The sequence below is a fragment of the Heloderma suspectum genome, chromosome 5 (genome assembly GCF_057233095.1).
Source record: "Heloderma suspectum isolate Gila_16-S chromosome 5, 16-S_ref, whole genome shotgun sequence".
NCBI classification, from domain to species: domain Eukaryota; kingdom Metazoa; phylum Chordata; class Lepidosauria; order Squamata; family Helodermatidae; genus Heloderma; species Heloderma suspectum.
This window is the reverse complement of record NC_139462.1, coordinates 29953938-29980997: the sequence shown is the minus strand read 5'-3', so window position 1 is coordinate 29980997 and position 27060 is coordinate 29953938. Positions and strand designations below refer to the sequence as shown.

The 27060-nt window shown below is 40.5% G+C and overlaps 2 protein-coding genes across 15 annotated transcripts in view; one reads left to right on the top strand and one right to left on the bottom strand.

The window, feature by feature from the left end:
- Positions 1–27060, top strand: part of UNC5C (unc-5 netrin receptor C) — a 457616-nt gene that overhangs the window by 159285 nt on the left and 271271 nt on the right. The gene's annotated exons all lie outside the window — the stretch shown is intronic.
- Positions 1–27060, bottom strand: part of LOC146343729 (uncharacterized) — a 226568-nt gene that overhangs the window by 7990 nt on the left and 191518 nt on the right. Inside the window, exon 4 of one of the 14 annotated variants that reach the window (XR_014791992.1) lies at positions 12971–13153. The exons of 11 other annotated variants lie outside the window; for them this stretch is intronic. The gene's annotated coding sequence lies outside the window, so the exon portion shown is untranslated. Of the gene's footprint in view, positions 1–12970; positions 13154–26282; positions 26889–27060 lie in introns of those variants that run through there. 2 more of the 14 variants (XM_084855646.1, XR_014792000.1) reach the window with 2 other exon arrangements.

The window sequence follows — 27060 nt, the reverse complement described above, 5'->3', positions numbered from 1 at the left end:
GTAGTAGTTGGCATGATTCATAATGCAAGTTTCACAATTATAGGTACATTGTTTATTAATATTAGTAGAAATAAGTAGTGATAAGTGAAGATCTACAATGTGATCTCAATTGAACTTGTGGTAACAAGCTAGAAAATGGAATATCACTTGAATATTCCATTTGAATATTCCATATGAATATCAATTATTTGTTTGGATCTACTGTTTCTATCTACTGTAGACCTGCCCTGTTAGTACTGAATTCTCAAAGAATTTCAAGAAAAGAAAAACAGAGCAAACAGCTAAGAAAGATTAGAGATGGGACTTCCGGTCGGAGCCAATGTCACCCTTGCAGCTTTCCGCAGGGTCTCTGCGGGACGCTATCTCAAACAGCTTTTTAAAAGGTTGAAAAACCTTTTTATCTGTCCCCTGGAATTAAAAGGGGAGGCGGGAGCAGCTGTGGATGAAGTTTCGGAAGAACAGCTCTCTCAGCGTGGTAGCAGGGGGGCTGTACTCTGGGGCTAGTCTGTCAGAGCTTAATTATCGCTCAAAGCTGTTTGAACCTCCTAATTAATTAGGAGGAACTAGGGCTGACATGCTCCATTGTAGTTTTTGGATTAAGAAATGCCAACAACATCTGAGGAATGGATTAAGAAATATCAATAATATTTGAGGACCTGCAAGATTTGTTTGAAGAGAAGGATGATTACACTAAAGCGAAAAAAGGGATCTCTGCCCCCCACACACACACCTCCCTTGGCAAAGGCTTCGAGAAGTGGAGATACAGAGGAGTTACTTGCTTTGATAAAAACTTTGTCCTTGCAATTTGCGGAACAGGCTAGGAGGCTGGATACCATCCAAAATTCCATCACTGACCTGCAAGGGACTGTGGATTTAATTAATACTTCTTGGCAAAAAATGGAGGCAAAGGTTAATGAGTTGCAAGATTAGCTGGTAGGGAATGAAACTACGTCACAAGCTTTTTTCAACAATTTTTCTGTCAGAATTTCTCAACTGGAGGCATTAAGTGCGTAGGGCAAATGTACGTATTATTGGTATTAAATATTTAACTACTGATGTAAATCTGTCTACTTTTGTAGATAAGTTCTTGCATGAGATACTCCCTGTGCCATCTGATTATTCATTTGATATTGAGCAGGTATTCCGTGTGTCAAATGCCAAAGGGACTAGTTATATGATTATAGTTCAATTTGCAAGAATCTCCACAAAAAATTATATCCTGCGCTTGGCAAGAGAGGCTGGAAACCTTTTTTAGAAACAAGATAAAGTTATGCTATTTCCGGATTACATCAAAGACACTGTTGATAAAAGAAGGCAATTTACCAAGGTGAAAAATATGGCAAAACAAATGAACTTAAAATATCACTTAAAATATCCTGCTACATTTTGCATTTTTTCTGAAGGTCAGATGAAGAAGTTTCTAAATCATGAAATGGCGGAGGTGTGGCTAAATGGAAAATCGCGTGCCATTTCTTTTCCAGCACCATGAACTGGAATCTACAAACGTGTTTTGCTAACTGCCTATGTTTAGTATGGAAGATACAGGCTAGGCCAGGTTTTGTTTTTTTTTTTCTCTCTTATTTTTCTCTCTTTTTCTCTTTTCTTTAAATCCTTCATGATAAACTGTACAACGTATACACTCATTTATATATCTAGTACAAAATATATTAGTGATTGTTGTGAAGTTGATTTTAAGCTTTATTATATAACATAAAATTTATTAGTGATTTGTTATTATTATTATGTATCCTTTTAAATCTCCTTTTTAAATTATTACTACCATTCTTACTGGTTAGCAAGATCTTTGGCTGGTTAAATTGTTAAGCTTTATTACTATATGTTAGCTGAAGGGCAATATATGGTTACTGGAAATGAATTGTAGACCTGCTTCCTTGCTATAAGACTGATGATATGATATTGAAATGTTAGGTTGATTATCTATGTTGTACTGAATTGCAATATTGCCAATGTTATAGGTATAATTTTTAAGCAGAATGGGATTTGAAGTTTCTGTGTAAGGGAGTTTAAATTTAATTTCTTTAAATAATTCTTTATATATATTTTTCATGGGTTTTTTTCTTCCTTCTCCTTCTTCTGTTTTCTCTTTCTTTTCCATTATTGCTGTGTCCTCTTAAGAATACTGTATTGTTGGGAAATTGTAGTTATTGATTAGGTTGTTGGTATTGTTTATTTCATTTATAAAGTTAAAAAATAGAATTAAAAGTGTTTTTTTAAAAAAAAAGATTAGAGATGGTGTATCATAAATTCATTGATCCTGTAAAGAAACCTCATTTGTGCATTGTAATATGTAAAAATCTTTCCTTATTACTCTTTACTATTGTAACCTAGGAAATATATTTTAAATTTCAAATAGCCTTTAATGGGCATCACTTTGAAGTAGGCCTCCTTACTAAAAACGTTAGAGCTGCTGGTGAAGTTCTCTAGGCTCAGAGGCTGGAAATGAACCCTTAGGCCTCAGTGATGGTTGCTTCAAAGGAGAGGCAGGCATTAGAAGGCCCCGTATTATATTCTAGCATGGATTAAAATCCAAGATGGAGAGGACCTCTCGACTTAATCACTGTCCCTATCCTGCCCCAAAATGGCCTATGTGGGGCAAACAGCAATGCATCTCTGAAGACTCTTGGGATAAAATGGTCTTCAGCAGTGGGTTTCACTTGCACCACACCAGCTGTTTTCAGTGAATCGCCCATGGAAATCAATGAAGACATTGTTATCCATTAGTTTGAATAGGGAAATTGAAACTGATTGAAGCACAGGAAACTAATGTTGGGGGGCAAATGTGTTTGTTCCGTAGCAGTAGCCCCCCCCCCCCCGTATGCTGCCTTTCAAAACAGCCTCCATGCAAACCAATGAAGATGCTCATTTGAACAGGTGATCCTTTGCAAAGCTGAACCCAGGGAATAGTTAGTAAAATGGAATTGGATTGTAAATTAACTGAGCTATTTCCTAGTTTTTGTAAAAATAAATAAATAGCTCAGGTTATTTCCAACCCAATATGATCAACAGGAAGCTTGCCCATCTCTACTGTAAATAAATTCTTTTTATCTGCAGAATCATACAAGTCCATTTTCATCAATGTATACTATTGGTTTTATATGCCTATTCCATTACATCACCACTATCACATTTCTCTATAATGTGAGGCTGTTCTGTTAAAGTAGTTAGCAGAATTACAGCAGAATCCTATACCCGTTTGCTCAGAAGCAAGTCCTTATGTGTTTAATGGGGCTTACTCCCAGGTAAGTGTGCAAAGGATTGCAGCCACAGTGTTCTGGAATCTGATTTTACAGATTTACCCCATCTCAAAAGCTAGGCTTTCTATTCCCTGGCAAGAGGAAGGAATGATAATGGAATGAATAGCTCCTCTTTCACTCCTTAAAATTTAGCTGAATGTGTAGGTAGGGGAAGACTGTTTTCTGCTCACTGTTTCTAGCCCTGACTTCCAGATGTTCATCAGGGGGTCTGAACAAAGCCCTACATACATAAAGCTGAACACACACTCTGGTCCTTGATTCCAGTTATTGTTTAGTGTCCTGCTCTTGACAAAGTGGCAGCCCTGCTAGTAGCAAGTCTGAACATTGGGAACAGGATTTGAAAAGCCATTTCTGACAGCAATCTGTTTCCATCCTGCATGTTCCATTCTTTAATTTCCCCAGCTTCTACCTCCCTCCTTCAGACCTGGCATCTCAACAGGAAAAAAACAAATTCTTCACGTTTGTTTTTTTTTCCAAATCATGGGCACAATCCACTGGCAAGTTCTCCTTCTCAAGCCTCTCCGACAAGGGTTGCACAAGAGAACTTGCCTGATGTATCGTGCTTTTTTTGTAGGATGCTCAGAAGAGGGGGTGGGGGAATATCCACTGCTGTGTCTGGGGGTTGTTACTTTTCATCAAGATGGCTGAAGCCAGCTGCAGTGACTACGATGCCAGTTTTAATAATTAAAAGCTTTATTCCCTGACACAATGTTTTTATATGCAGAAATGTTGGGATTTCTGTACTGCTGGCTAAAACTGTTGCATCTTTGTTTGAACTGCAACAGAGAAACTAATCGTTCATTCCTCTGGCAATGAAGTGGAATGTGACTCTGGCAGGTGGAAATAAGTAACAAATTTCACTAAAGGACATGGCAAATGTTGGGGACAAGCAAATGGGTCTTTGCTGGCTGAGACCTGTCTTTCTATAGTTCTGGGCAAGTAGGCAAATCTGTGTGATCTGCTATGACAGTTTGGCAGAATGTAGCCCAGAGACCAAAGTAACAGGGGTTCCTTGGGGTCCCAGTGCAAAGCCCCTACACAGATAGTTATTCTGGGTTAAAAAAAAAAAAGATTATACAATATTGCTCATAAGGAAAATAAGAAGGTTCTTCGAGTGGAAACGCCACCTGAGGGAAGCCAGCAGAAAGGACCTGCTTTCTCTGTGGTGTGTGTCACTGGAGCCTAAAAGTAGTGAGTGGGATTAGTTTTGACATCTTATTACAATGAGTTCTTCTGGTGCAACCCTTTGTGTGCAGGGAGTTGCTTTGCATGACATGCTGATGAAGTGAAAAAAGGGGGAAACACTAAAGAGACGTTTAATTGACTCCTGCACCGTCACTGTGAATTTGAGCGTGTTCCAACAGAAATGTGCAGCAGTGGTAACCAACCACTGTGAGGTCTGCTATTCCAAGTGTTAGATGGCAGAAAGGAAGTTTAAAATAGGGCATAGTCCAGCAGCATTTCTAATTTCATAGTGCGTACACTTCTGGTGTTGTGGGCAAGATGCCAAATGCAATGCCTCCTACATGAAACAAGACATGAGATGTGTAATGTTAAACAAAAATATGTCTGTGTTTGTAGAGTGTTAACAAGGAAAAATGCACAGCACAGTTTTAAATAAACATATCAATAAAATGTTTAAAAAGCAGGCACCTCTTCTTACACATACCAGATTTTAACAAGCCCAGAAGTCTAGTAGATTTCATCTTCTGTGTATAGCTATGCTGAATAAATCAGTGAAACTTTAAGACTGGTCAAGGTGGACCCCTAAAATGATTCTTAAAGGAACACTACAAATTTCTAGGGTCCACCTCAGGAAACTTAACTGCTAAAACTGAGAAATCTCTCCCTTGTTCACAGTGGTGAAGTGGGTATGAACACAGGTGCTGAGCTAGAGTAACTTTTAGGAGCCATTGCAATTTCTTAACTGTTTTTAATCCATTTTTTAATGAAAGTCTCCTACTTCCTAGTTTTTCTTCTTTAGTTGTTTGTGCAATGTTAATATTCCTGGTTCTCTCACAAAAGTCCTAATTTGCTTGAGTACTATGTTTTTTCTAAACACAGTCCCTTGTTTATGAAAGAATATGTCTCAAGCTGGCACAGGCAGTTGCAGTCCCAATCCAGAGGAAATCTGCAATCATGTAGCAGCAGGAGCAATTACAAGTAGGATGAGAGGCTATTATTCAATGAATTTCAGCTGTGTTGCTGTTATTCTACAAGCTAGTGCAGTACCCCAAACATCCTGCAACAGATTTATGTATCTTACCCCAACATTTTAAGGAGACCTATGTGTGATATATCCCTCAAGCTATACCATTTTTAAGACTAACCAAGAGAGCCTTGTTATTAATACCATTAGACACATTTTCCCCTGTAAAGATTAGTAGACTGAAATTCTCAATTGCTGCCCCACAGTTGAGCTATTCTATTCTTCACCCCCAAGTTTATTCATAGCCCAAGCATCAACATCTTTCAGAAGTGGGGGGCAGCAAGCTTTAGGTGGCTGGGGTTAAACTGACTGAGGTGGTAGTACTGAGCATTGGTTACAAATTTTGTTTTTAATCTACTTATTTTATGTACAATTAGATGGATGGATGATGTGTGTATCCATTCCAATTCCTGCATTGAGCAGGGGGTTGGACTCGATGGTCTTATAGGTCCCTTCCAACCTACTATTCTATGATTCTATGATTCCTCTTTTACATTTTTTTTTTATCCCCAGCTTTGAATTAACATAAATATTACAGCTGCATCAGTATATGTGTTGACTTTGCTGCCCAAAAGATAATTCATATACATGGAGAACATTAAGGACACAATTTAACCAAAGCTAGGTCTCATTTATTTCAATGGGAGAAGAATAATGCTTGTGTGAATGGGACTTAAATTTGCTTAAATTTGGCTGGATTTTTCACTAACCAAGCTGAACAGAGGGATGTTTTTCTAAGCTCTGGAAGTGATAAGGTGGTTGGGAGAATACGATGGAAACATTTGGTGATTGTTGCCAAACAGCTGTTATCCTCATGACCAACTGGATTTAATTTATTCTTTGGTTGCCTCCTTGAGCTGGAGTAAATCATGGACAAGGGAGTCATTTCCACTTAAGACAGGTATTGGGCAGGAAAAGCCTTTCAGTACTCATGTTTCTGATAAAGTCCAGACAGTACATACAAACAGACTTAAACAATAATGCTCAGTTTACTGTTAAGCAATTGCTAACGTTTCTGCACATTTTAAAGCCCTAATAATAGCAATGCAAATGTGAGGAAATATGCCAGAGAGGTGCCTTAATAAGGGGCCTACTGAGATTATTTTAAGTAATCTCATTATACTGCTCTCATTAATATGGAACCTAATGAACTAAAGGGAGTTGACTTAAGGTACAAAATTTCCTTTCACCACCCCCAGTAGAAAAAGATTGCTTGGGGGCCCCTTGTCGGATGCCATGACTTAGATCACCCTTCACACAGGAGAGAAAGCTTCCAAATGTCTTACATGAAACCACTACAAGAGGCAGAAAGTGGAGCCCATGAAAGAAAGGAACTGTTGTGGAAAGACTGAGAGCAAAGGATCAGGGTGGTACAGAAAGTGAATAGCAAATAACAGACTTCTAGTGGATGTCCTGCATACAAGGCAGTAAACTATAGGTGCTTTGTCAGTGAACAGTACTGATGGCTTTTACCCACTTGACCTTTACTCTGAATGGGTGGGCTTAAAGAGATCACAAAAGCATTTTCAGAAAGGCACTCAGCTCAGATTCATTGGTATCCAAAGCCCTGTTATGAGACCTGGATGGTGAAGATGTTCTGGCTTTTTCAAAATGGTCTTTGCTTCTTGCTTGCCATTAGAATACCTTTGGAATATATATTTCAAGAAGTACGCATAATACAATGGCCACACCTGGGTGGAACTATAAGGAGATATCTGCATACCAATAATCAATGGGTTTGTTTGTTTGTTTACCATGTTTATATGGCTGGCCATCAACATAGGTTCCTTGGGCAGCTTACAGAACTGAGAATAAAATAAATACAATATTTTTTTTAAAAAAGTAGCCTAAAATTATTTTTTTAGCAGTGGAAGAATAACACCAGACCTCTTTTAAGAGGCATGTTAAATTAACAGCTGCTGCATTAAAAGGTCTTAATCTGGCACCAGAAAGATAATAAAGGAGGTATCAGGTGAGCCTGTCTGGGGAGCCTACTCCACACCCCAGATGTCACCGCCATGGAGCATAGCCTCTGAAAAGGGAAGAAGTTAATATTTCAGGTAATCTGGACTCAAGTTTTAAGGATTTGAAAGTTAAAACTTTAAATTGAGCCCAGAAACAGATTGGGAGCCAGTGCACGTGATAAAGGACTGGAGTAATATGAGCAAAACTAGAGAGTACAAATGGAAACCCTTGTAAAATGTAGGATTTGTGTGCATGTGAATGCTTCCATTTATATGTTTTATTATATTTATTTTTATAATAAATATATTTATTATATAATTCCATTTTTCCATTTCTCTCACACACTTCTCAGTTAACTTACACATATGCATACACACACACACACACACACACATCTATACAATTTTTTTTATTTATTTATTTGATTTGTACCCTACCTTTCTACCAAGAAAAATGGTACTCGGGGCAAGTGTGCCATTTACATAACACTCCATACACAGAAAACACATGCATAAAATCGCAGATGATCTACACTTCAGTAGTACTGCATACATCCTTCTCTTCTGTACACCCTTCTCACCAGCACCATACAGACCCATGTGCCACTAGGCATTAGGTCGCTGACCATTCTTTAAATTCTACAGCAGTGGGAGCATTCATGAACATTCATAACATTCTACCTCAGCAGCAGAGCCAACGGCTAGGAAGTGTTCATTTCACTGCTTTGAAATAGGCATGCTCTCAGCCAGAAAGCATCTACAACTTATATTTACTTTGGTTTTCTTCCCTTCATTTGTCATAGCCATCTGATTTGGGGGGAGTAAGCAAATCTACTGTGTTTTCTGCAAAACTACATGTTGAACATTTCATTCATCTCTTTAGAGCCATAGTAATGACCTAAACATTTATCCAAAGCTAGAGCTGACTTCAAAAATAAGAATGCAATTTAACAAAATAAAAGCATGAGAAAACTTATTGAATGCTTAATTTTCTCGGGAAGGACAGGCTTTCATCCCAAGAGCAAGCCCACAGACAGCACATGTAAAATGGATGTGGGGTAGAGCCTGGCACAACCTGTCTTCCCAACAATATCTTGGGTGCTGAATTTGGGCCCTGTCCAGGGCACAGAAACTAGACTGAGGGCACTGGCAAGAGATCGTTTTGGATGTACTGTAAGAATCCTTGGTGGAACACAAGGAGGAAATAACTTTGAGGTATGTAGCATCCTAATGGTCTAAAAATCATCACCTTGAATTACATTGGAAAAGGTTACAGTAATGTATTTTTTAAAATAAAAAATATAGAGTTTATCAAGCAGCATTCTTTAAAGAACAATGCTGTACTAAGTTGCCAGACCACCAATTTGAAAGAGGACAAAATGAGGTGGAAAGAATTAGTGAGGGTTGTGAAAAGAACAGGGTCAAGAAGTAGGTTAAAAAGAAAAGAGCTGGGAAAAATAAGCAAGAAAAGCTTTGGCCTAATTGAAATTACAATTGCTTTCATTTTGGGAAAATGTTTTCCTAACAGATTGCTGCAGCCTTCTGCCTCAAGGTTTTTCTGATTAAATTAATGATGGTAGTGTTAAGCTCCATTAAATGTTGCCATTTCCAGAGGGAAATATTTCTACAATCCATTCCCTTTCCCCCTCTTTCCCCCAAATCTCAGGTACAGTGATGGAATCCTTAATTGGGGCCAGAGCAGGCCAAGAGGATGAACATCTTTTTATTACTATGCAAATGTAGGCAATCAAGGGGATTAATATTTCATGTGTGTCAATCTTAATGCACCATGTTTCGGTTACAAGCTCCTTGGCACTCGGCTGGCAGGGCATTTGAGAAGGTTGTTGTTCTAAGCAGAGGTCCTGAACTTCTGTTTTATGTTGATAACTATCACAGCTCTGGTCAGTTGTGTGATGTGGGCTGTTGTTGAAGTTGTACTACATTTAGGGAAAATATTGGATATACTTGATGGTGTTACTAATTCCTATTTATGGTCTCCATAGGAAAATCCATGCAGTGCACAGATCTTCCTATCAGTACATATTCTACATCTGTCCCTAGCTACCATGGACAGTCCCTACTTTCTGATCACTGTCCCTATTTTGTCCCTGGTTGTGCCTTTTGGGGATGCCTTTAACATTAGCAACTCACAGTAACAAAAAAGTTAAGTTATCATTCTAGGGTGGGGTGGACACATCTTGTCTCCAGTGCAGCATGCCTATAAATGCATGCACATGAACATTAAGGCACTATGCAGTACAGAGCCTGCTATTTCAAATACTGCAGCTGCTGAGGTTATATTTTGAAGAGTTGGTATCCTAGTTTGGACACTTATATCTACCTTTAACCAGCATAACAAACACCCCTTGCCTTATAAGTGAGTGAAGGGCAGGCTATGACAAATGCAGGAGGCAAAGAAGAGTGTTCAACCACGTGTAATAGTGTGTATGAGATGGAGAAGGTAAAATGATGATTCCTGGTTTGAGAATTGGCCAAGCACTCAAAGTCCTGGATCTGGATGCATGAATCTGTCAGTTTTGGTTTCTCCCACACTCATTTTTTTTTTAAAAAAATCTCAAATTCTTTTTTGTCCTGAATATGGAGAACTTTGCAGACTTTGGTCAATTCTTATCAAAACTGGACTGAAACAAAATTCTCACCCATCCCTAGTGGCAGTTGTGAAAAAGACAAATTCTGTATTAGGGATCATTAGGAAAGTGATCAAAAAATAAAACTGCCAATATCATAAAGCTATTTTGCAGCCAGTGTTGCAATACTGCATACAGCTCTGGCTGCCACATCTCAAAAAGGGATATTATAGAGCTGCAAAAAGTGCAAATAAGAGCAATCACAATGATCAATGGGCTGGAGCAACTCGACCACAAGGAAAGGTTAGATTGCTTGTGGCTTTTTAGTTTAGGAAAAAAGGCAAGTAAAGTGGGGCATAGTAGAGTTTTATAAAACTCTTCATGGTATGGAAAAGGGAATGGAGAGATGTTTTTCTCCCTCTCTTTCATAATATTAGAACCTGGGTTCATCCAGTGAAGATGAATAGTGGAAGATTCAAGATAAGCAAAATGAAATACTTGTTCAAGCCATGCATAAACTAAGGAATTTGCTGCCATAACATGTGCTGAATGCCACCAACTCACATAGCTTTAAAACATCTTTAGACAAATTCATGGGAATTCATAGAAAAGGCTACTAATGGCTACTAGTGATATTATCTATATACTACCTGCAGGATCGGAAGCAGCATGGCTCTGAACCCCAGTTGCTGGAGAACAATAGTGGGAGAAGGCTATTGCCCTCATGTCCTGCTTGTGAGCTTCCCATGGACATTTGGTTGGCCAGCGTGGGTACAGGATGCTGGACTAGATAGGTGTTTGATCTGATCCAGCAGAACTCTTCTTACATTCTTAAGATGATGAATGTGTATGTTCGGATCTGAGGAATATGTATTTATTAATGCCATATGAACAGTTTGTTCATTTCAGCTGTTTAGTAGATAGGTACTCTCCTAAGCCTGGAACCCTGACTGGTGCCTGTCACCTGCTCCTAAATCTCACCCTGAGTAGGGCAATTCAGTGATTAATTTTTAAAACAAGAGGAAAAGAGGCTGTCTTCTCCAATCCCCTATTCCATCTACATGAGAGGGCATTTGGGAAGGGGTTGGTGGTTCATGGATCAGGAACCATACGCTGAAGATGTGTGGATGAATTTTCTTTTTATTCTTATTATTGTATATGTTTAAAGGCTAACCTCTGTCATTAAAACCTGATTCTGGGGCTGACACCTGGTAAGCGGGCATTTTTTTATCAAGACAAGAAGATGGATGTGTAAAGGAACTCTATATAATAACTCTGGAAAACTCTGGAAATACTTCCTGTTGCTTCCTGACTGGCAGTCACCTGAGCCAAGCTATATCCTTTTTTTCTTTTTCTTTTCCTTTTTCTTTTCGCAATGTGTTTGTAGGATGGAAACTGCTCTGCACACATAGTAATTTACACTTATTTACAGTGGTTTAGTCTGCAGCACCACAAAGCACGTTATCCATTTACAGAGTCAAGTAGGTGCTTTATATATATTGGGGAAATAGGGAGCCTGGGACTCTCTTTGAATTGAGGTACTCTGTCTGCACAAGGCATATGAAGATGCAGATTGCCTCAGGGTGTGCCCAGAGCCGCATGTTGAATAGCATTCTTTACACCTGCTTTTAGGAGCACCAGTATGCAGTCACTCAGCACCTGCTGCCAGCTTGATACAAATTAGGGAGAAAAGAAGCTATAGTAGCACCGTATAATGCACATCTCTTTCCATATACCCTTAATAACAGGGAGACTTAGAATGCTTTCTTGGCTGTTCTCACAGCTACCTAGTGATACTTGTGGTAGGGTGCTTTCTGTGGTTTCTTCCCCTGTAAAATTTGACTGCAAGAAGAAAAGCTATTCAGATAAAAATGAACTGGATTTCACAGATACTTCGTTGATTTGTAATAGTATATATTTTGTAGCAAGTTGAGTAGTAAGCCAGGTGGTAAATGATGGTGGATGATAAACGTAGATAGATCTTTTTTGTATAAGGGATGTATTCGGTCTGATTGTTGCAAAGGTCATGGCAAATAGATGTAATCTTTCAAAAGGTCAACAGAAAGCAGAAGTATTCTCCCAAATATGCAGAATGGTTAATTTTTTTTTACTGATTTTAAGTAATTATCTAGTTATAGAACATGGAATCAGTATTCTCTTACCCTGAGCTTTCCATCTGTAGAATGGGAATAAAAGATAACTACCTCTTACCAGCTTTGCACGCTTCTAGGGGAATGTGTGCAAATGCAGGACATGCAAGTGAGCCACATTTCCTTTATTTGTGGGTGTTGATGACATGTAAAGTATAACTTCAGCATTTCATTGCAAGAAGCATGCCTTCTACATACATTGGGAGCATGCACATCTTGGGAGGGAGATAAGCATAAGTATGTTCTTGCTTTGGGCCTTAATGTTATGCATAAAAGTATGAAACATTATTTGCTCTATATCATTAATACCAATGCAAATGCTAGACTGTATCCTAAGAGCAGGGATGTACAGATTTTGTTTAATCTGTTCTGCCTCTGTTTTGCAGATTTGCAGATCTTTTGTTCCATCCATTGATGGAATCAAATTTTTTTTTATAGCTATACAAAAATTTTGTTCCATCTGCACAAATGCACATTAGCGCTAATGTGCATGAATGCTAATGCACACTTGCATTAATGTGCATTAACATTAATGCACATTTGCACTAATGCACAGTAATCCTAATGCACTTATCTGCTAATGCACATTAGTGTGAGTGCAAATCCCCTCCGCCAAAGTTAAAAAGCAGTCCATAAGTCTGGGGAATCCTCATGACTTGAAAAAAAAGCTGTTCTGCTGTGGAATCTGCAGGTCAGATTCATAGAAATCCAAACACATTTGAATCTATTGTGGATTTCTCTGACATCTCTACCTAAGATATATATACTGTGCCAGGAAAGGTACCTCAAGGAAGAAATACAAAGTAGCATAAGACTTTTGAGATACAGTTTCTGTTTTGGACCACTCCTTTCCTCTCTCCAATGGTCATACTGGGCATTGGTCTGGCATTCATACTGGCAGCAATCCGCACAGGGAAGTCAACATGCTTGTTGCTCAAAAATGCTCCTTCGGAAAGTGTGATGAAAACTGTAAATGGTAGAACGAAAATTACTCGGAACCTTTAAAATTATTTTTAAAACATTGAATTGTATATGAAATAATTATTAAGGGTGACAATTACTCTTAAGTGTTTGAGTCTTCAAGATGAGGCTGGACAGCCACCTGTCAGGGATGCTTTGACTTGGATTCCTGCATTGAGCAGGGGGTTGGACTCGATGGTCTGACAGGCCCCTTCCAACCCTACTATTCTATGATTCTATGAGTCTTAAATGCCTGCTACATTTTTAAATACATTGACAGGAACTAAAATATTCCAATTTGGGTTATTTGTTTATTTTTAAAAAGAAGCTGTTGTTTTCATGACTTCTTCACCTTTGAGTAGCATGTACAGTTATGACACTTGCTTAAAATAATAGCAGTTGACAACCTTGTAGGAGTAATGACAAAAACTGGAACTAGGCCTAAGCAATTAGAGCCTGTCAGTAATTGGGACTGAATAATCAATCTAGGCACCAAGAGAAAGCACACAGTTAGCAACAGTCTTCCATTGACAACGAGATGGATGGTCTTAATTGTGAGGCCTTTTCCTCTGTACTGTCTATGGTTTCCTGACAGTCTAATCTATGAACAATTTATGTCTCAGAATTAAAGATGATATATCAAAATCAATATCTAATGATTTTTTCTGTTTCTTTTTCTACCTCTCTCACTCCAAAATAGGCAGTATCCCTGAACATGTTGGTGTTTTGTTTTGTTTTTACTTTCTCCTTAACCTTTGGAGAGAAAAATTCAGGGATATAGAACCTGAATGAACTCTACAGAATGATCTACACAGAATCAGCGAAGTCATTTGGCAGATGTCTGGAAATCTATGAATTCAGATTGCAGGTACAGGTGGGAGAGCATTTTTGAATGCTCTCCCACCTTAAAAAAAAATAAAATAAAACCATGCACCCCGAAAACATAGCATATCATGTCTACATGCAAAGCATTCTAAAATGCATCACTGTACCTTCAGTATGAAATGGTATAGCTCAAGAATGACACTAACAGGTATATTTTCAGAACAGTGCATGCTACAGGTGCCAGGTTCAATGGGTATAGTTTACAATAAGGCATATTGTTATGCTTTTAAAGGTTGACTTCACTCTATCTTTTGACTCACCATGAACAAATTACATTCTGAACATCTGAAGGAAATGAGAAAAGAATGGATTGGATCTAGATTAGACTAGATTAGTAGACTAACATAAAGCCCATTTGATTTCACTGGATTTACTCTAAGTGTGATGAAATCTGGATCTAACCCATTATCATTATCTCTGTATTTTTTTCCTCTGATCCATCGATTGGCTATGAATGAATTAACTACTGCAGAAACTTTCAATCGGCATACATTGGAAAGAAGTTCTGTAAGACTGTTGGGGTAAATGCTATCTAAAGCAGACTTTTTGTTGCTTTGCTGCAACATATTGGTTGCCAAAAGGAAGGGCAAGACCTTCCATGATGACAGGAAAAGGAAGTTAGGGGCTGTGGGCCTCTTTTTTTGTATTGTGGGGAAGTTTTGATATCAGAACCCTAAACAAAGTTTAATAGAGAGGTACTACATTTAGAACAAGTTTGAACACTGCTAATTAAACTAGCTTTCTGCTTTTCCACTTTGCCATTCCTCCATTAATAGCAAAGAATCCTGCACATCTGTCATCGAGCCCTAGCACTTTGAAAAGGATTTGGGAGCAAGTTCTAGGGTGCACACTCAGGACATGTGGGGCACTGTCTAGGACTGGGGCTACAATGACCTGCGCTTGAACACACGGCCCAAGTCATCCCTGTGGCTGTGCAGTTCAGAGGAATTTGGTGGTGATGGACAAGCTGTCTTTCAGGAAAGCTTGTCAACCATTTCTCATCTCCTCATTTGATGAGTCCCTGGTAAACTTCCAAGGCACCCCAGCAACACAGCTTGAAAACCACAGGACTAGCTGAATATCTCTAAAAACACTGTAGAAAAGAAGCTTGGTATTGACAAGAAAACTACAGTTTCCATAATGGTCTGACAACAGATAAATGGCTGTCATTTCCAACAGCATCTTTTGGCACCAAGCTCTGAGAATGAACATTTCCATTACTAAAAATGGTGCTTAGTTCTATAGTTGTAGCTAGAGACTGCAGCTGTGGTGGAGTTGGGGGAGGAGGATATGGAGCCGAAGGAAGAAAGTCCACTTTGTTGGGAGTTTATAAATGCTAGACAACCACATGAAAGTAAATCTATTTGGGCCTAGAAGCATATACAACCTAAGCATTCTGCTCAGTCACTAGATATGTCAGTCTTTAAGTCTGAGTGCTTTTAAAATGCCTGCCACTCTTGGCTTCAGTTTGACTTTAGACATCACAACTGAACATTTTAAGAGAGGACAGAAAGGGAAGCTAAAAATAAACAAACCTGGCAGAGCCTCTCTGACTTGAAGGTCTCTGCCCTTTCAACACTTTGCAGGTTTGAGATATAGTCACTTTCCAGTAAAAGCAAAAAAAAAAATTAATAGTCTAAAACCTAAAGTAACTGACCAATCCAAAGACTCCAGATCAGGAAAGTGGTAGGGCTTACTGGCTCCTACATTAAATTACAGCCACTCTTTTCTCTAAGAATTGAAACTAGAGCAGGTGTGTGAATGATCAGGATGAGGTTGACAGCCTTTGCCCTTGGAAAAGATGGACTTAGTGCTATGTTGAACCATCATGACTATTTCATTACATTTAACTTAAATTTTAATTAACATTTGTCACATCTACCATACTATTTGTTTCTTGTTATAATTTTCTTGTTGTTACAATAGCCCTATTCATGCATTATAAAAAGTGGTGAAATTCACCATGTGAGCAGGAATGGGGCCACACTGAGTAGTGGGGCCACACTGAGACTGCTGGACAGACCACCAATTAATTCGTTCCACGATGGCCATTAAGATTGTCCCTCAACATAGGCTCCAAGGAAGAAAACCAAGGCGTAAAATGAACACCCAAGCCCTTCAAGACCCTATTAAGCGAGCCTGCTTTCAAACAACCCTTCAACATCTACCTATGGAAACCCCTGAAAATGTCGAGGAACACTGGAATAAACTGAAGACTTCCATTATCGCAGCCTGTGAACAAACTATCGGATACCAAACTAAGAAACATCAGGACTGGTTTGATGAGACTGATAGGGAGATTGAACATATACATATTATTGATAAGAAAAGGAAAGCTTTCCAAATATGGCAAAAAGACATCCACTGTGCCGCTAAGAAAAAAATCTATGCCAGTGCAAAGGCCGAGTTCCAAAGAAGAACTAGAGAACTTAAGAACACCTGGTGGATAAAGAAAGCACAAGAAATCCAGCATTTTGCAGATGCCCATGATGCATGGGGCTTTTTTAATGCCACAAAGGCCATCTACGGACCAACAAACCATGGTACAAACCCTTACGCTCAATAGATAGTGCTGAACTTCTAAAGGACAAAGAGTCAATTGCACTGCGCTGGAAAGAGCATTACCACAACCTCCTTAACCGTATCTCTATTGTGGCTGATAAGGTTTTCTCACAAACCCCACAAAAACAAACCAGATATGAGCTTGCAGTATTCCCTAGTTTGGAGGAAGTCAGTAAAGCCATTAACCAAATGAAAAATAATAAAGCTAGTGGACCTGATGGGATCCCTGTTGAAGTCTTTAAAGAAGGTTGGCCTGAAGCTACACAACAGCTTCACAAGCTCATTGAAAAAATCTGGATGAGGGAGGAGATCCCAGCAGACTTCAGGGATGCCATAATTATCACTCTCTTTAAAAAGGGTGATAGAACAGATTGTGGAAACTATCGAGGCATCTCTCAGACATCAAAATCCTGGCAAGGATCCTCGCAAACCGCCTTCTACCTAGGGATGTACAAAACACCTACTTGGTTCTGCGCTGGGGCATCCGTAATGGGGGGGAGGCGCTCCGTCCCTCCCCCCGGAATCCTCCCCAGCCGGCTCCACTCAATGGCAGGTCTGCGGAGCCGCCAGCCAGGGCCAGCCGCAGCCAGAGTTCCGGCCGCAGCTGGGCTGCTGCGGCCGCAAATGGCAGCCATCGTAGCAGCCGCCATTTGCGTCCTTCCAGGCTGCCGTGGTAGGCTACGTAAGTATTTATGTAGCCTATCACAGCAAACAGCAGGGACGTAAATGGCGGCCGCTACGCCGTTTGCGCCCCTGCTGTTTGCCGTGATAGGCTACGTAAGTATTTACGTAGCCTATCACGGTAAAGGCAGCTATGCAAACGGCGGCCGCTGCACCATTTGCGTGGCTACCTTTACCATGATAAGCTATATAAATACTTACATAGTCTATCACGCCAAAGAGCAGGGGCGCAAAAGGCATAGTGGCCACCATTACGCCCCTGCTCTTTGCCGTGATAGGCTACATAAATACGTAGCCTATCACAGCAGCCTGGAAGGACGCAAATGGCAGCCACTACAATGGCCGCCATTTGCGGCTGCAGCAGCTGGCCAAGAGACCAGCCGCCACCACCAGAGCCGCTGCCAGAGCCGCCGCCAGAGCTTCCGCCACCTCTGCATCCGCCCCAGGTAAGCTTCGTCCCGGGGGGATACCGTGGGGTGGCGGGGGTGGGAGGCCGTTCCGCCACAGGTTTCAGGGGCCGAATGCCAGTGCATTTGGCCTCACTGAAATCTGTGGCAGAATTCTCCGCCATCCCTACTTCTACCTATCTCAGAAGACATCCTCTCTGAATCTCAAAATGGCTTCCACCCTTCCAGGGGGACAGTGGATATGTTCTTCACCACACGACAGCTCCAAGAAAAATGCAGGGAGCAAAACCAACCCCTGTACATGGTGTTTATTGATCTGACTAAGGCTTTCGACACTGTAAATCGTACTGCTCTCTGGATCAAACTTCTGAAAACCAGATGCGCTAATAAATTTGTGAACATCGTGCAGCTCCTCCATGATGACATGATGGCAACAATCTTGGATAACAATGGCTCTCAAATTGATCCACTCAAAAGTGGGATCAGGCGTTAAACAGGGATGCGTCATTGCTCCAACCTTATTCGCTATCTTCATCGCTATGATTCTACACCTTGTTGAAGGGAAACTTCCCACTGGTGTAGAAATCATATATCGAACAGATGGAAAACATTTTAATCTCATTAGGCTGAAAGCAAAAAGTAAGGTAATTACATCCTCTGTCATAGAATTTCAATATGCTGATAATAACGTAATCTGCGCACATTCAGAGGAAAATCCCCAAACTATCCTAAACATCTTCGCAGAAGCATATGAAAAGCTCGGCCTCTCGCTTAACATCAAAAAACCCAAAGCGCTTTACCAGCAAGCACAAACCAATCCCTCTGTAGCACCATCAATCCAGCTTAACGGTGTGATGCTGGAAAATGTCGATCACTTATCTTATCTTGGCAGCCATCTCTCCACAAAAGCTGACATCAACGCTGAAATTCAGCATCGCCTGAGCTCTGCGACTGTAGCATTCTCCTGAATGAAGCATAAAGTGTTCGAGGATTGGGACATTCGCAGGGAGACCAAAATGCTTGTTTACAAAGCCATTGTACTACCAGCCTTACTGTACGCCTGTGAAACATGGACCATCTATAAACGCCACTCCCAACTTCTCAAAAAATTCCACCAATGCTGCCTCTGAAAAATTCTGCAAATTACTTGGGAAGACAGATGGACTAATGTGGGAGTACTGGAAGAAGCAAAGACCACCAGCATTGAAACAATGATTCTCCAACATCAACTTCGCTCCATCGGCCATGTTGTTCGAATGCCTAATTATCATCTTCCAAACCAATTACTCTATTCCCAACTTATGCATGGAAAACGGAATATTGGTGGACAGCAAAAGAAATTTAAAGATGTTCTTAAAGCTAATCTAAAAAAAATGTAACATAAGCATTGAGAACTGGGAAGCTTTAACTCATGAGCGTTCCAACTGGAGGTCAGCCTATATTAAAGGCGCTATGGACTATGAAGAAGCACAAGTACAGAGTGAAAGGGAGAAACGAGCTCAGTGGAAAGCACGTCAAACAACCCCTCACTGTGACCGCCTTCCACCTGGAACCCTTGTCCACACTGTGGGAGGCTGTGTAGATCCAGAATCGGCCTTTACAGCCACCTGCAGACCCACTACTAGAGATTAATGTGTTGATTGACCTATCTTCATTGAATCTGTCTAATCCTTTTAAAGGGTTATCTATATAGACTCTATCTTTGGAAGACAATCTTACTCGGTCATGAGTGATCACCATGACGATGATGATGACTAGTTGTTTCTTGTTATAATTTTCTTGTTGTTACAATAGCCCTATTCATGCATTATAAAAAGTGATGAAATTCACCATGCGTGCAGGAATGGGGCCACACTGAGTAGCCCCACCCCCAACTTTACATCATATTGTGGCCCCACCCGTAGGCATCCACACATACACCACTAATGCCTGCAGCTGGGAGGCCTTCACGTGTATAGCTCTACATGTATAGGATTCCAAGCTATTCGGAAACCCAGTTGTGTAGGGTTCTGAATCATGGAACCCTACTGTATGTATGAAGGCCTCCCCACTGCAGCCATCCACTGCAGGAATTATGGGTGGGGTCATGGTGTGAAGTAATGTCAGAGGCAAGACTACTCAGTGCAGCCCCATTCCTGGTTGCATGGTAAGTTTCACCACTTTTTATAACACATGAATAAGACTAATGCTACTTCCTGATTTTGTGTTGTGTTGTTGTCTCATGCTGACCTGGAATATTGGATTTTCTTTGCTCAAAATACTTGGCATGTTTATACCAAGCATGAACCTACAACTGTATCTCAAACCCTAGTCTCCTAGGTATTAACCACTTTGCTCAGTTTCTGGAAAGTTTCTTCATCAGCTCAGGAAAACATTCAGTGATTGTGAGATGTAAATGCCAGCCACAGCACATCCTGGCTAACAATGTGCATTAATAATTTTGGACTCACAGAAAAACATAGAATAGTATAGTAGAGTTGGAAGGGGCCTACAAGACCGTCAAGTCCAACTCCCAATGTGTGATAGGACATAGGGGTGTAGGTGAAAGGTTCTGGAAATGGCTCATCTATGCTTTGGCCAGCTCAAAGCCACATATACCAGTGAGTATAAAAAGAGAAAACTACTTTCAGTGGGATTTACCTGTTTCAAACCCACCACATTGCACAAGTGAGTATCCATATATCTTTAGGATCAAGGTACAGAGAGACAAAAAAAAGGCGGGCGGGGGGGAATTGGGTATGCATGCAAGAGCAATAGACTCCTAATGGGTTATTAACTGAAGATTTGTTATGGAACATCTACTCTACCTGAGATCCTATATGACTTGTACATTTCCATAGCCTGTTGTCTCCAGAAAGCCATATATGGTCATGGTCCTGTAACTGATATTATAGGCCACCAGAATGTTTTCTTAAACACCTTCTATTTAGGAATGCAAGAGCATCCCTGTATTAGCCCCAAAAGGGACCCAGTCCTTTTCTTGCACTCTAACCAAGCATGCATGAATAAAGGATTGATGTTCTGTGTGCACTCCAGGCAAGTATGCGTAAAACATTCACAGGCACTTGAGCACCCACTTCCCCAGCTTTTCCCAAGGGCTCACCCAACCTACCTGGGACAAAAGAAGAAAGACATGACCAGAAATGAATATGAATAGTGTTGCTTTCCCAGCAAGGACACTGGGCTGTGTAGTACTAATGCGTTGCTCCATGGCAAAGGAAGCTCCACCGAGGAGCTGGAACTGCCTGTACTGCCTCTGCAGCCACCACTTTCCCTTCTTAAGCCCAGGGTAAATTATGAGTACCCTTGGTTGGGTGTAGGGGGAAAGAGGTAGGAGAAAGGGAGGTGGAGGAAGTGGAAAGCGCTTAAGCTCTGACTCAAGCAGAGCCCTGCTCATAGCCCTTTCAACCCAACCGCCTTACTAGTAATTGAACAGGGAAGCTTTCTTTTAGCAGATGCCTTTCTGTTGCAGTAGCATATTGGATGCTTTGTTGGGATGTTATATAAAGATACTCTTTAAGCCATTACATCCTACTGCAATAAGGGCTCTAGGGCAGTGTTTGAGAGTACCAACAGTGAAGCAAAGCACTGAATCTGTGATGCAGATCACAAGCAGGAAGGCATAGACTCAATAAGAGCCCCATGATGTAATGGAGTGAGTGTAGAGTAAATCTATAGTATATTTTTGCCATTCCTCCATCCCACCCCATTGTAGTTGCCTAGCTTGTCAAAATGGCTGGATAATGTAATATTATGCTTTACCCTTTTTCTTTTGTTTAAGGTAAGTATATATGATCCTTCAGCCATTCTTTATTACCTTTGCAGCTCTCATCTGAATCATTCCCAGTTTGTTGATATCCTTCTTTAAAAGGATGAGACAAGTGACCTTTTATTCATTTCTTTAAGTGCTTTCTTCCTTTAAGTTTCCTCCTTTTCTTATGTCTGTGTTCTGCCTGGTTCATCATCTTAATTCATTTATTGTAGGAGAAATCTCTGAAGCTCTTAATACATATATGGGGATTGGGAAAATTAGATTTTGATATTGTCTGATTTACACGTGCACACAGAGCTAGTCCTATGTTCTTGTCAGAAATAGTCTGTTCAATGCTAAGGGAAAAAATAAGTCTTTCTCTCTGAAGGTATTAAGCAAAGAAGTAAGTTACTCCGCTGTGAAAAATTAGGCAAAGTCACATTGCCTCCATTTTCCTGCTGTCTTTTGATAATAACTAGATTATGTCAACTTTAGTGAAGGAGCAGAGATCCATCTGAAACTAGAGAGTCCTTCCCATCAGCTGTCCCCATTGCCTCAAATGCAGTAATTCTATTACTCCTGACCTCTGGTGCATTGACTTTTGAGCTACTCAGAGGGATTATCCACTTTCATCTGTGCTACTGAACTCCAGGCAGAAACAACTTGTGTACAAAACAATATCTTCAGGTGGGAGAGGGAAAATCAGTGATGTTTTTAAATGAACTGCAAAGATTCCATGTAAAGTGATGCACAACAAGTTTATTTATTTATTTATTTATTTATAGTATTTTTATCCCACTCCTCAGCCAAAAAGGCTCTCAGAGTGGCTTACATATAATCCACAGTAAAATGAGACAGTCCCTGCCTGTAGAGTACGGTCTAAAAAGACACAACGTACAAGGGAAGAAGAAAACAATTAAGGGCACAGTCCTATGGGGATGGCCATAAGCCTCCAAACTCAGAGGCCTATGACCATCCAATGCAGAGTGGGAGGAGCAGTGGAGGCAGTCTTCACCTCCGCACTCCTCCTACTCTGCATTTCAGCTAGACAGACTTTGTCATCCGTCTAGCTGAAGCATCAGGGAAGGAAAGAGGCTGGGGAGGCTAGAAGATTCCTCATAAGCCGGCCTCCCCAGTCCCCTCCCCACACACAGAAACACCCCCTTTACCTTCCCTCCAAGGTCGCTTTTGCAACATTGGAGAGGCAGCTGACATGGTTCTCTCTGTGCTGGCTGCAAGGGGGAGAGGGTGGGGAGCTCAGACTCTTGAGCCCAAGGTTGGAGTGCTGACTTTGAACTTGAATCCAGGAATATGAACTATCCTATGTCCATCCAGATCCTGTTTAGGGCTATAGGATTGCTCTCTTAATCTTTCAGCCAGGCTGGTAGAATGGCCTTACTTCTAATGCTCATCCCCTTCAGTATAGTCCATTAGAATGGCTGCTAGTGGTGCGAGTTGGAGGAGGAGGAGTCTTCATGGAGGTGGTCTTCAGTAGGGCTCATAGAATGTCCCTGCTTCACTGTCTCATGTCCCTGGTTCCCTCAGTTCAGCCCCAACTTCACATATACAGTGATGGTATCTGAACAGGCTATGACTATCCAGGCAAGAGATCTTGGGGTCTTGGTGGATAGTCCAATGAAAATGTCAATTCAGTATTCAGCAGCAGTGAAAAAGGCAAATTCCATGCTAGACATTATTAGGAAGGGGATTAAAAATAAATTAAAAACAAAACTTACAGCCCATTATTACAGCCTTTATCCTACATACTAAAAATGAACATTCTTATTACAAGAAGGCACCATCTGTGCACAAGAGGGATGTATCAGCAGGCTTTGGGGAACAAGGTTTGCAGAGGTACAATGAAAAAAATTAGGAACTCCCCCAAGTGTGTCTTGGGGAGGGCAAAACACAGTGAGAAATGAGCATGATCAGTGGCCAGAGAATGTTGGCTGTCTGTTTTCAGTAGCTTAGTAGCTACTTAGTAGCTGTCTGGTTTCAGTAGCTTAGCTCTCCTGGACTTCAGTTCAGTTTCCTCCAAGCTGGCCCAACACGATCTGCATCGCATCAGGCCAGCTCATGGATTTTCCATGTTTTTTCCCCTCATCGATAGAAAGTTGAGCGAATTCCATAATTTGTGCAACTTCCACTTGTAAATTGCATAATTTGTGCAAATTGCAGCTGCAGTTTACACAAATTATGCAAATTCCAGCTGTAATTTGTGCAACTTTCTATTGATGAGGCACGAAAAGAAAAACCCTACAAAAAGTTCCTGGATTTTGGAAAAAGTTCGCAGGTTGGCTCACAAATGCAAGCCAAGCCAAGCTGGCAGTGGGGATCTGTCAGGCCCCCCAAAGGGCCAGATTTTCAATGGATGGACATCCTTAGTTGGAGGGGGGATGGAATGGAGTTTTCTTTTTTTTAAAAAAAGTATTCACCCCATCTCTCTGTCTCTCTCTTATATCTCAGAGCAGAGGAAAAGATGCAGAAAAAGCAACCAAAACGATCAAGGGTTTTCAGCACCTTTGAGGAATAACTAAAGCATTTGGAGCTAAGAAAGAACATGATTTATTTAAAACAATTAGTTTTGTGGAAAAAGTAAATAAAAGGAAAAAAACACATTATCCTAGTTTTCATATGATCCTAGATGTCAAGGTCAACCAGGGAAAGTTATTGGCAGTGTATTCAGGACAGACAAAAGAAAGTACCTCCCCGCAAAATGCATAGTTTAATATATGGAATTCAATCACCCAAAATGTAGTGATGGCTGCTGTTCTATGTGTCTTTAAAAGGGGATTAGACAAATTCAAGGAGGATAGGTCTATCAATGGCTATTAGCATTGACTGCTAAATGGAATCACCATATTCAGAGGAAATATATCTCTGCATACCAGTTGCTCTCATACCTTATTTATGGCTGACCAGTGTCAGAAACAGGATGTTGGATTACAGCAGGGGTGGGCAACTTGTGGCCCTCCAGATGTTTTGGCCTACAACTCCCATCAGCCCTACCCAACATAGCCAGTGAAGAGGAATCGTGGGAGTTGTAGGCCAAAATATGTGGAGGACCACAAGTTGCCCACCCCTAGAATAAATGGACCTTTGGTCTGACCCATCAGGGCTCTCCCTACATTCTTAAAACTTGGAAGCATAACTTTAGCAGTGGAGGGGAAGAGCCTGATATGTCATTTGGAAGATTTCCCCATTCATTCCAGAAATAGCTGCACCTCTGTCTAGTGGTGTACCACATATGAAACAAGAAGCACTGTCACACTTCAGAAAACATGCAGAGATGGCCCTAGTTGTGTGCTCCAATACATGCTTGGAGATGTGCCAGTGGAATACCAGCTTACCAGGGATTGCCACATAAAATCTACCATCCACCACTGTTTATAGTGGCTATGACAGATCACTGCACTCAGGAAGAAGAAAATAAAAAGGCCGCCTTAAAAAAGAAAAAAGATCTCTACACCTTTGGGAGTAGACTTAACCCAGTTATTTATTTATTTTTATTATTAACACTAAAAGCTTTACTTCTACTCCTTAATAGACGGCTGTGTTTGATGAAGCTTTCTGTGCCCCACAAAACGGTCAGGTGTCGGAGATATATGGGCAGCTGGTGTTTGTTTAGTAAATGATGTTCCTGTTATTGTACTATAAGACAGGCCTCAGTAGACTATAAATACACTCTGTTTCCATGCATTATGCCATGGTCCAAAGGCATATTTCAGACTGCGGACGTTTACTTTCTAATTGGTTTCCATTTCATTAAGGTGCCCCACACAACTAAAATCCATATCACAGAGTTGGCTGCAAGGTGAGAAGATTACCTCATTCAAGCCTGAAAGGAGAATTATGAACTGATGATAAAATAGAGATAAATATAGAGAGAGAGATTGTTGTTAAAATTCTTCATCCATTTGCAAATAATTTCTTCTGCTGTTTGAAAGCTATGAATGCCATCCTAGTGCTAATCAGAAAACCATAAAATTGGAGATTCTAAGTAAGCCTTGCATGCATAAAGTCCTAGCTTCAATCCACAGCATCTCCAGGCAGGGCTAAGAAAGAAGACTGCCTGAAACCCCGGAGAGCTGCTGCCAATCAGCATTGACAATACTGGGCTAGATGGGCCAATGGTCTGACTCGGTAGAAGGCAGCTTCCTGTGTTCCTAACACTGATTTTTTAAAAGATTTATTTATTTATTTATTTATTTATTATATTTCTATACCACCCTATGGCCAAAGCCCTTTGGACAGTTCACAATAATTAAAGTAGGTCTGCCTCAAGCCATTTGAGGCTCAAACCTATGCATGTTTAGATGTAGGATTTTCTTCCGATTGAAACATGCATAGGATTTTTCCCTTAGTTGGTTTTGCTAAGACAGAACTGCAGTGCATAAAAAGAATTATAAGTCTGCTACCAAACAGAAATACAGTTGTCTATTGCCAGTGGAAGAAATGCCACTACATCTAGTCATCTAAAGGATAACCTAATAACACTTTAACCCCCAGCTGTATGAACCTACAGCTGCATGAACTGTTTCAAATGTCCATATCACAGAACATCTCTAACCTGCATTAACAATCACAGAGCGCAACTCTGAAGAATTTATGAAGAACTTATATCTGTGAAGGCTGAAACAAAGGCATATTAGAATTTCTCTTCTGAGGAATAGGTGTGTGTGTGTGTGTGTGTTTTCAAATGTTAGCATCATGATAAAAATGTATCCTAAGGACTACTGTAATCTGCTCTGAATTCTCCAGTCTCAACAGCCTTTATCACTTGTTTGCTTAGTGTTTTCCTTTGTTGTTTTAGCTTCAAGTTTGCACTTAGAAAAATGCAATGTTCATACCTTTCAGATTTGCAGCTCATGGATGGAAGATGCTTGCTCACCTCTTTCTGAGTTTGTTTTTATGTTCATCAACTGATGTTCCAAGCAAAAAGCTTTAAAGGAACCAAATAATTGGCATCTTCAGGGAATGGACTGTTCATTTTCCAGAGAATATGAAACGAATCTTGCTAAGCTGTAAATACAGGAGGATCTGGCAAAGTGTTTCTGAATATAGAAGCAAAAAGACACAGCACAAAATGGAGGGAAGGGGAAAGAGAAGAGATAAGGTGGGGGATACAGTGTCATGAAAATGACATTTCCCGAGCTCATCCTAAAAACACAAATCTCTTTTAACAGCATTTGGAATAGATACCATGAAAGGAAACACGATTAATTTTATCTTCATGCTGCTGTACAATCCATTACATTATTTTGGCTGCTAAAATGTCTTTAGTACATCATGTAGCACGGAAAGCCTTCCTCCTCCTCCACCTCCTCCTTTTAAAGAAAGACAAGAAATCACATTCAATCTTAATCAGTGGATTGATCTGTCTCTGTGAATAATACAAAACCTCAGCTGAAGAAAAGGACTGATAATAACCAAGGTTGATAAAATTCTGGAAGACTCTGAAAATGGAAAAAAAACAAGACACAGATTGACATATAAACACAGGTGTAAAATACAATGTAGAGATAAGTGTGGTTAGGCAGGCAGTATGATCCCCTTCATGGATCACTGCCTTGTTGTGGCGAAGGGGCTTATGTAACTCAGTGAAGCCATAAGCTATGCCGTGCAGGG